The sequence below is a fragment of the Mustela nigripes genome, chromosome 7 (genome assembly GCF_022355385.1).
Source record: "Mustela nigripes isolate SB6536 chromosome 7, MUSNIG.SB6536, whole genome shotgun sequence".
Classification (NCBI taxonomy): Eukaryota; Metazoa; Chordata; class Mammalia; order Carnivora; family Mustelidae; genus Mustela; species Mustela nigripes.
This window is the reverse complement of record NC_081563.1, coordinates 84,530,360-84,541,625: the sequence shown is the minus strand read 5'-3', so window position 1 is coordinate 84,541,625 and position 11,266 is coordinate 84,530,360. Positions and strand designations below refer to the sequence as shown.

Sequence of the window (11,266 nt, the reverse complement as noted above, 5' to 3'; positions counted from 1 at the left end):
ACACACACACACACACACACACACACACACACACACACACACACACACACATTCTCATTCCAATCCTCTTCTTATAGCACTTCTAATAATACCAAATCTGCAACATCTGCCTCCTTGTAACTCTGCCTGAGGGCTCATTTAAAGTAGAGCTTTACCTTGCCTCCCGTTTGCCATTGTGATGGTTCACATCACATGTCTCAGTTTAAATTAATTTCTATATTGTGTATTTATCATGGCAATCACGAGACGCATTCTAAATCCAGAGTGTAAAATGCCATAAAACACATAACATGAAAATGTCATTAACCTATATTTAAAGAACAAATTGCTTGATAGTTTTAATATATAGTGAGAAGAGTTGAAGGTATTTTATTGTATATAAGTATCTAAAACTATGTAAATACACTTTGATGTCCTCACAGCCTAAACCTATGTTTTCTACATTACTTTTTTATCTGCATATATGTAAATATGTCTGTAAAGTAGCTTGAAAATAAACCCAAAGACAGATTTTTAAAATATGGGCGTAATTATAATGATAATTAAGTCAATTATTTTGATATCATTGTTGAAATGTTTGAATGGAGCCTGTACTTATTTCTAAGGATTGCATTGTATCGAATAGATAAATTGGATACAAATTTTGTCATTGGATAGAAGGGAAAAGATCAGAGTAAATTTAAAAGAGAGAAAATCTTATTTTATGAAATGAGTAACATACTTACTGAACTTACTCCTTTTTGGAATTTTTCAGGAAAATTGTAACTGAAAAAAGCACAACGGTGGACAAAATACGTTCCTGTCACATAAGGCAACACCCTACTCTTGTTCAAGCTCCATAAATACTTCCTGTCCCTGGCACATCGTCTCTTCACTCAAATCATGAATGTGGAAAGATCTTGTACCACCACTCCCAGTACCGGTGACTTCTGACGCTGTCATGAAGTGTCAGAAAACATGACTACGGGAATGTGTCAAGAACTAAATAAAGACCATGGACTGAATAAAGCACCTGGACACAGAAAACTATACATCATCTCCTTTGCTTCCTTTTTGAAAGTTGTCATATACAGTGTATTTTTAGCAGGAAGGGAATGGGATGATTTTGCTTAATGCTCGACAGCTGCTCATTAGGCATATCAGAACGAGATAAGCGGGATGAGATATTGGTGAAAATTGCAGAGTAGGTACTAGGGGTATTGGATTTCAAGTCCTCCTTGCTGACCTTAAGTGACCTTGAATTCTTATTTTCCTCTTGCTATTCCTGGCTCTTCCAGCCTCAGAGTTTGGGCAAGACACTCTCCCAATATCTCTGGTTCCGACTGGAATTTGTAAAGCTTTGAGATTCTTCAAGTCACCAGTTCCCCTTAAAATTACTGGCCAAAAAAGATGTTTCTGTCATTATCTCATTTGGGTGGGATCCTCATGAAATGTAAAGCGTGAGAGGGATGCACGAATGGAATGGTTGAGAAAGCAAAGTTTGGTGAAAATCTATTCTTGGTGAGGTTTTAATCAGATTGGCTTCACATGGCAGTTACCTTGTCATTAGGTAATTCTATTTTATGTCAACTAAATTGAAAGTATTCAAACATGAGATGTATAATCAAATGCAAACATGTATTTTGGTCCAATCAAGTGAATGTAGACAGTTGCCAAGTTTGTAACGTATGGTTATCTACAGATCTATGTTTTTCAGTTAGTCTTTTGTTCCAGGGTAGAAAGATGACCCCTCTGTTTTAGATCAAGTGTTCAGAAGATAATAAAGCTTTTGCTTATTAAATAAGCTGAAAATAGAAGACATGAATACATTGAGATCCCAGTGTTTTAAAATATGTTTGGTCTATAACCTGAGTGAGTTTTCTTTTTGGGAACTTTGAGTTCTAAGATGTTAAGATGAGAACTACTTCTTGAAAAGAAATTACTTGGGGCTCCTGAAAAACACGAGTTCATAAGAATCTTGCATTTTTTTCACTAGTCATCACTGTGGTAAACACTTCATATTAGCCTTATTTCCTCTTTCATGAAATGTAATACTGATACTATTGATTTAATGGTTGTCAGAAGTACATAATTTGATTTAAGTTTGTTAATGTATAATTTGTGAAAGAGCTTTGGCCTCTCGCATGTTTTACACATTATAATATTGATCTGAATGAGAGATATTTTTTACAAAATCCTGGTAGTGAAGGCCTGATAGAGCTAGAGCATGATCCCCCTAAATGAGGTTTTGTGATGGACTCTGTTACATTCCATCACCTGGGGAGTCATGAGGAGCCTGAGCCGGCACCCATGCTGGTTATGAGGCCTACTGTGACTAGGGGAGGGAAATTCAGAGACAACATTAGCTGTGGGTTTTCACAAATAAGTTGCCTATGGTCAGCATTTATGATCCTGATGAGCCACTGTTGCCAGTGTTTGAGATGCTGTGGGCCCATGCCAACATTCAGAACGAGTCTGTGCCAGAGCTCCTCAGTACCGTCCATGGCCTAGAGTACATTTCTGTGGAAAGATATGACTCAATGGGTACATTTCCATTATAATGGGTAATAGAGCAATAAATTCATTTCTCCTAAAAATAGTTATATTATAGAGCCTCTCCAATAAAAATTTATAATGTTAAAATGCCCACTCATAACCAGACTCCAACTCTGTAAATTCCACCCCTCAAATGCAGTTCAGTTTCCCAAATCATCGAAGACAAAGGAATAAAGGGACTAAGCATTGCATGTGATAAGTTCTTGACCCGTCAGCAGGACACAGTGATAATGGTGTTGGATACATCGTCCAAGCCTGTGAATAAGTCACAAGCTAGCTTCTAGTACTCAAGGCCACTGAAGAGAAATGCTTTAAAATTCCTAGCCCAGGGCCATATCATTTACTAAGAACATTTGAAGAAAACAAAATCTGTATTTTTGGCAATATATTTTTTTCCCTGGGAGATAAAATCAGTTAATATTTTGGAAATATTCAAGTTTTGACTAAAATGTTGAGCTTTCTCTCATCTCAGTAAACTAATTCTTGCTGTAAAAGTCAGGCATCATCATGTTTTGCTCTGAAAAAAATCACATAGGATATAAGCCAACTTCTTAATGAAAATCTGGCTATAGCTAACCACAGAGGGCAAAGGGGCCATAGGTAACATGAATTAACTTGTCTGCCAGATCTAGCTGATTTTCTTTATTGGACATACAGCCTTCCTACTACTCAGAGCACACTTCTGTCTAAAAATGGCTTTTCTCCAAGGCACAGTAAACTGCTGTTCCCCCAAGGTGAGCACTGCAATATGTCTGGACTAAGGCACTTCGCTCTCCAGAACAGATGTGACAGGAAGACAACACGTGACCAGACTGAATCAGTTCATTTGTTGGCCATATGTCAATTGCATAATCTCCAGCAAGTATTCCGTGGCCCCGAGACACGGGGTTTAGTTCTGTTCCTCTCGGGTATGCTTGGGCTTAGCAGCTCCCACTAATGAATGGCAAGCGGGATGTCTGACACTAATGAGATTAGCTAACAAAAAGCTTGTGACTTGGGTCTGGGATTCTCTCCCTCACTCTTCTCATCTCTTTATGTCTTTATGTCTCTGTCTCTATCTCTCTGGGATAGATCATTCTAGGGGAGACTAGTTATACTGTGAGACTCATGTGGTGAGGTCCTGAAAGCTTTGGTCAACCGTGTGAGGACCTGAGTCTGCCAGCATCCACAGTAGTGAGCTTGGAGGCTGACTTACCAACCCTAACTGAACCTTAAGATGATTGTAACCCTAGCTGAGCAATTGACTGAAACGTTGTGAAGGACCCTGACCCAGGACAGCTCAGATAAGAAACTCCTAGATTCTTGACCTTCAGAAACTGTGTGAGATAATACATGTTTATTATTTTGAAGATGCTAAACTAAGTTTGGGGGTTATCTGCTATATCACAAAAGATAACTAATCCAATTGGGGTTTTTTTTGTTTAAATTTAATTAGCCAGCATATAGTACATCTTTATACTCCAATTGGTTTCAATGACAAATCATGGTCAGAGTCCAACATTTGCCCCTCATTTCTTGGTTGTTTGTTACTAGACCGTTTTGAAGGCATCCCTTCTCCTTGACTTTAACAATTAGAATTTCTTAAGACTCCATCTTTCGTCCTCTCTTCCTCTTATTCTATAATCTTAGAAGACCTTGTTTTCCTGCATCTCCTCAAATACCAATCAAGAACTTACTAATTGGCAGATTCCATTTTCTAAAATAGGTTTTTTCAACTTTTGCACTTTCAATGTTTTGAATAGGTTAATTCCTTGTTGGAAAGCACTGTCTTAAGCATTGTAGAATAGTTAATATTATAACTGATCTCTGCATTCTAGATGCCAACTACACCCTCCCCTCTCAGTACTGAAAACCAAAACTATCTCCAGGAATTGTCAAATATCTCCCCTGGGCTGTGTGTGGAGCAGGGGTGTGGGGTGGAGGGAGCAGCAAGGTATGGCCAGTTGAGGATAACTTTTCTAGACCTTTCTTCAGATTCAGATCCATACATCCAACCACCTATCTAAGGCTTATCAAAGGTCTCCACCTATAAAGTATAATTCTTCATATTAAAATTTGAATTCATAATCTCCATCTTTTCCCCCAACTCTTGCTGGAAACCTCATTACTTGAAGTGTTTCCCCATTTCATGCAAACTGCCAGCTGCTTAGAGCCTAAATGGCAAACTCTTCACCACTGTCGATGGGGCTTTATATACTCTATCATTGCTTGTCTTTTCAACTTCACCTCAGAGACTCTGACTTTCTATTGTTGCACAGTAAATATTATATTGTCTTCAGAGCATTTTTTGTGTCAGTCTCCTTCCCATGTCATTGCCCTTGCATGTGTTTCTTCTGCCTAGAATGCAATCAATCCTCTTTCCTCTTTTGCTAATTTCCTCTTTGCTAATTCAAAACCATCTTCAAATCTACCAGCTAAAATGTCACTTCTTCAAGGAAACCCTCCCTGATTGAGTCAGACTAGAGTTAGTCCTCCAGTTATACCCTCAGTCAGTACCTGCCTCTTCTTTTTTTTTTTTTTAAAGATTTTATTTATTTATTTGATAGAGAGAGATCACAAGTAGGCAGTGAGGCAGGCAGAGAGAGAGGGGGAAGCATGCTCCCTTATGAGCAGAGAGCCCAATGTGGGGGTCGATCACAGGACCCTGGGATCATGACCCAAGCTGAAAGCAGAGGCTTTAACCCACTGAGCCACACAGGTGCCCAAGTACCTGCCTCTTCTTTTTAACAATTGTAATTATTTTTTGAAACTTTAGTATCCCCTCCTCCTCCCATCACCAATAATGTTAGCTTCATTAAAGAAGGTACCATGTGTGGGTTCCTTCGCCTCTGTATAACTTATATCTAGGTCAGTATCTGCCTAAAAGCTGTCACTCAGAAAATATTTGTAGATTTAAAAAATAAATGGCTAAATGAATAAACCAAGAGGTAATAGGAATTCCACTATTCAAGCTACTAAAGTCTGGAGATGACGCAACAGGACTTGGTAAGTTCCTAAGTATCTCTTTCAGTATCGTTTTTGTACAAATATCTTCCACTTTTGTAATTTGGGAAACGTATGCTAGAACTTTAGGTGTTAACTTCGCTAATTCCTGTAAAAGACAAAGAACATTATTGAACACTTAATTATGAAACTGTTATCAGAATTAATAAACCAACTGGTGAAACTATATATATAACATGAATAGTAATATATAAACGGAGTGAAATTTTATTCTGAAATGTGTCAAAATACTTCAATTTTATAAATGTACATGAAAATGCTTTTGCTTTTAGAAATTATAATTTAAAAATAGATATATCTGAACACATTAAAAATTTCCTATATGGCTAAAAGTGACAATCATACTTAAAATTCTAGAGAACTGACAAATGTATAATAAAGTAGTGCCATTATTATATTTCTAAAAAATTCCTACACATTAATAAGAAAAAAGGCAAATAATTTACTAGAAATAATTGAAGAAGAAGAGTGTACAAAAAATAGAGTGAATAATAAATATCATTTCAATAAAAAATAACACATCCTGGTTTACAATGGTAAAACACTGGAAACAACCTATATGTCTAACAATAAAGAAATGTTTAACTAACCAAATCTTCCTAAGATAAATTTCTATTCAGAAAATCAAACTGGGGCTATAAGTCTATATTTATTGATGAGGAGGTATGTGTATATTTATGAATAAACACTCCCACACACATAATTTTTTTCACATAAGTGAAAAAAGGAATGTTATACAGATATGGTACCATTTTCATAAAAATGTGTATGTTGTGCATATGGTCATAGAAATAGGTTAGATAAAAAAGCATTAGTGTGGTGATTATGTTTGGATGATAGAATTCTGTAATCACTTAAGCTATATGTATTGGTCTAAATTGTTTACGATGCATATCTATTTCTTTTATAATCAAGAAAAAGATAGATTAATTTGGGAAAATAATTCAAAAAACCAACCTTAAAGGTTTTGGATTTTCTTCAGGAAAATAGTTTAAATTCTGAGAATTTTAGCTCTAAAGATCCTGGAAACAAAATTTCTCTTAAGAAGTGTATCTTGTTATACTAGCTTTGAATAATATAATTTTGCATTCTTTAAACAACTATCAAAATAAAATTTCACCCAAATTTTAAATCTTCCTAAAACTCATTCATCACATCAGTCAGGAAATTGGGATATACCTTACTATCCCAAATGAAAATTAAAGCCATCTGCTAATTCCATAGCATACTTCGCCTAAATGTTTTGCAAAATCTTGTAACTTGATAAAAGCAAAAAAAAAAGAAAGAAAGAAAGAAAGAAAGAAAGAAAGAAAGAAAGAAAGAAAGAGACAAACAAGAAACAAGGCATCAATTCTTCTTTAAACTTTGGCCAAAGACCATACTTTGGGGACCATGCCATCAACGGAGGGGTGTCTTCTGCACAGGGGTTCAGGGCGAGTGTCTTCACAAAATATATTGTCCTGTTTGTCCCTGAGTTCTGATTCAATTTCATAATGGTGAGCAAAGGAGCTGGGCTTTTCCAGTGGGTTAGAGGAAGGCTGTTAATGCACCGTTTTATCTTTCTTTTGCCATAATTTTCTGTTGAACCCTAAGGGCGAAATTTAGAAATGTAGATATGCCAGATGTGCTCGTAAAATTGAACACATACCTGTGTTGCGTACCAAACTACCCCTCTCAGCCTTTCAAACTTTCCTCTTGCACCGTGTTCTGATTTCCCTGTGCTGCCTGTAATGGCCCCAGCAGGCGGAGTTTCCTCCCTGTGTTCTGAGCAGGCTGGCAGTCCCAGTGCGGAGAAGACCAGTGATGAGATCCTCGCATATAAGTACAAGTTGCATTATGTCAACCTCAAATAAAGTCATAACACAAAAACAAAACATTCATAAATTGATAGAAATGATAGAACATCAAATGAGATAAACGAATTTTATCTTCTCATTTGTATATTCTTCTCTCCCTGTCTATAAACATATGTTTGCACATGCTGTGTATTGATAGATTAACATATAAAATTACAACATTGCATTTGCAAAACTGTAGTTAAGGTTGTCTTCCATTTATATTTCTGTGGTTTTATATCTGAACCATAAACATCCTTTCTGGGCTGAAACCTGGCTTGTAGTGCAAAACTAGAAGTGGGCTCATCTTTCTCCTCAGTGTGGGGTAAATTTCACAGAAGTGCTTAGATCTTTTGGAATATTTCTTCTTTTTTTCATTGACCTAATAAAACCTCTTTTAAAAAACTGACCTCTAAAAATGTAGAGGTTAGAATTCCTCACCATGATTCAGAACAGAAAATGGACAGAACATTATTTTCTATATTAGGGAGAAGGGAGTATGTGGTTTTTAACTCAATAATAATTTAAAGTATTTTATGATCACTTGACAAGAGTATTTAATGACATTTCAAATTAAATAATTAAAAAAATCCAGAACAACACAAGAAACCCACTTAGCTTTTGGTGAGATGATGAAATATTGTGACATGGTGATTTAAAGTTGCTTTCTAAATGATGCTAACAAGATAATTAGGAGGCCCATTAAAGTATGTATTCACATTACATTTTTTAAAAAATTGTTTTTGAGGAAAAGAGTTACTCAAGTATCAAGGGTATTAACACTATTTTGAAATTGAATGAGTTCAATATTCTGCTTTGAAGTAAATTTTTCATAAGAATTATAAATTTGAACTTGAAAAGTCAAATTTACTTGTTAGGTTATTTCCTGTACATTACTGAAATTCTCATTATTCTTGTGGTGGTTCTGGACACTGATTATTTTAATCAAGTTGCTTGTTGCTTAGACTTGGCTTCCATTTATTAGAAAAGCATGTTCTGAAAGTTAAATCTCTCTGTCACAACAATGGGTTAAATACAAGGCAGATGGTTTTCAAATCACATGTTGTTTTTATAACTTTAAAATACCTTTAAGTCCTTTTTCAGTACCTTCCAATAATTCTCAGAAGAACTCTCCTTTCCGTCCTTTCTTCTTTTTCCCTTCCTTCCTTCCTTCCTCCCTCTCTTTCTCTTTTCATTTTGGAAGCGAGAAAAAATGGGTATTTTGTGGAATGGCGGGTGCATGTTTACTCAAATTTAGCTGTGAACATATGGCCTATATTTCCTTCATGGTACGTGACTTTAAAAGTTCCAATCGGGAAATATATGGCTAAAATACTTTGGGGGTTTGCACACTGAATCTGAAACATTGATCATGATATTTTGAGCTCTTGATATCTTCCATTTCGGCTCCGCACATACTCCTGCCCAATAATACCAGAGCATGGAGGAGCAAGGAAATGAGCAGTTTTCCAGAGCTGGCAACATGAACTTCGGACTTATTCCCGCGGTGGTGTTAAGTTATAATACTCATCCCCAAAGGCTCCTTTCTTTTTGCCTAACTTCTGCTACTGCCGTCTCCTGGGAGTTGAGAAGTTACGTGGGCTCCTCCACCTCCCTAGAGCCTACAATGTGTGTGATTTCGTAAGCTCTCCATCATTCGCCACTCACCATGTGAAGCGTTTGGACTTGCTTACACTTCACTGCCTGGTAGCAAATGCTTCCTGTCATCGTTCCCTGTGGACTGAATCAGAATAATTCAGTCACCACCCAAGCGGGAAAGCTAGTGATGGGTCTGTACCAGGAAGACTCAACAATCCTGATACGGGGCAGAACGCTGACATTATTCAAAATTAGAGACCTAACTCACTTCTCCTCTCCATAAAAAAAAAATAAATAAAATAAAATTAAAAAAAAATAGAGATCTAGATCTTATTTCCTATGCAGTCAAGTATATACATTTAAAAATCGTACCATTTCTCATTTCTCATAGGACATAAACGTTTCCTTTTTCTTACTGCTAGGTGGCACTTGACAGATGCAAATGACTTCAAAAAAGGCATATCCAGCATATTCATATCCTGAAGTTTTCAGTGGGAAGGGTAGATGGTTTCTGGAATGTTTATTAGTTCATTAGTAAGTAAGCATTTGGGAGAAGAAGAAATCACTAACAAATGTAATACACTCTGAATTACAGAGAAGAGAGATTCTTGATCATTTCCCCCCGCCCTGACGTGTCCTCCTACACCTGGTAGAAGCAGATATCTGAAAGCTAACGGTTGAACCCATTTCTCAGGAAATAGTCATGTAAGCTGATATTCTCTCTTGCATACAGGATAAAGAGAATGAAGTGTTGTGCTAGTTGAGGCAATGCTAAGAACACATATAATGCTTAACACGGTTCTTAGAAAACAGACCTCCCTCCCAGTAGTAATTGAATAAAGGAGTGCAGGAATGAATTGGTAAATACACGAATGAGGTGGCTTCTTTATCTATTAGTCTCCTGCAAAGATCTCTGAGGCACACTGCTCCTGGGAGCCAGGAAAACTCACCCATGTGTGGATGCTATCCTGACTGTATTACCGCCGGCTTCTGTGTGCAGACTTGTCGTGGTGCTGGCTAGATCAGCCACTGTGTGGGCTTGTGGGATAGAGGGAACAATCTCCGCATTGTTGTTTGCTCTTTGTTTACCCTAGGCTGATGCTGGGGACAGGGATTGTTAATGTTATGAAAGCATTACTGTGAAATATTTGTGCTTTACTGGATGCCAGTAATGTGGCATTTTTCCTACGAAGAAGGACACTTGGCCAATATTCTGTTACTTTGGTGAAGTCTTCAGGCCTTTAGACCATCATCCCCATTTTTAGCTAGAATATCATGGATGTTATTTTAGGTGGTAGGTGACCTTATACTTAATCTATATGTATTTATACACACACACAAACACACACACACACATATATATATATACACACACACATATATTTATATACACACACATATATATGTATATATAATACATCTATTATATATAGCATAAATTTATATATAAATATACTATATATTTATATATAGTATATAATATAACAAATATATCATATTAAAATATATATAATTAATGTACATAGATGTATGTATTTTTTATTAAAAGATTTTATTTATTTATTTGACAGAGAGAGAGAGATCACAAATAGGCAGAGAGGCAGGCAGAGAGAGAGGAGGAAGCAGGCTTCCTGCTGAGCAGAGAGCCTGATGTGGGGCTCGATCCCAGGACCCTGAGATCATGACTTGAGCTGAACGCAGAGGCTTAACCCACTGAGCCACCCAGGCGCCCCTTTAAAATATTGGTCCTACTTAATATACACTGTCATGATGTTGTCATTATCCCTTGCTGCCAATGATTTAAGTCACATTGTTAATGTGGATCTTACCAATGCAGTCACACTGTCTCCTATGCTACTCTAACCTCCCATCTTGCTCCTGCAGGAGTTTTCCATGGCAAGCAAAGAGTCTACTGACTACTTCCCACATCTTGAATTTATGGGCGGCATTGTGAAGAATGATGGCAGAGTCCACACTGTTCTTCACCCATCTGTACGTGAAAGTGACAAACATGGTGGCTTCTAGGAAGTCTTAACAGCATTCTCAAAAGAAGAAGAAGAAGAAGAAGAAGAAGAAGAAGAAGCAGCGAAACAAATATAATATTTTTTTTCTTTCCTTTTTTTTTTTTAAAAGATTTATTTATTTATTTATTTGACAGAGAGAGAGAGAGATCACAAGTAGACAGAGAGGCAGGCAGAAAGAGAGAGGGGGAAGCGGGCTCCCTGCTAAGCAGAGAGCCTGATGCGGGACTCGATCCCAGGACCCTGAGATCATGACCTGAGTTGAAGGCAGTG

At 37.0% G+C, this 11,266-nt stretch overlaps 1 long non-coding RNA gene across 2 annotated transcripts in view; it reads right to left on the bottom strand.

The window, feature by feature from the left end:
• Positions 1 to 9,977, bottom strand: part of LOC132022610 (uncharacterized) — a 12,602-nt gene extending 2,625 nt beyond the window's left edge. The window contains exons 1-4 of one of the 2 annotated variants that reach the window (XR_009405642.1): positions 9,923 to 9,977; positions 9,042 to 9,114; positions 7,187 to 7,382; positions 5,506 to 5,626 (exon numbers count right to left, since the gene is read on the bottom strand). This is a non-coding gene — a long non-coding RNA (uncharacterized LOC132022610). Of the gene's footprint in view, positions 1 to 5,505; positions 5,627 to 7,186; positions 7,383 to 9,041; positions 9,115 to 9,922 lie in introns of those variants that run through there. The other variant, XR_009405643.1, reaches the window with a different exon arrangement.
• Positions 9,978 to 11,266: the final 1,289 nt, after the last annotated feature.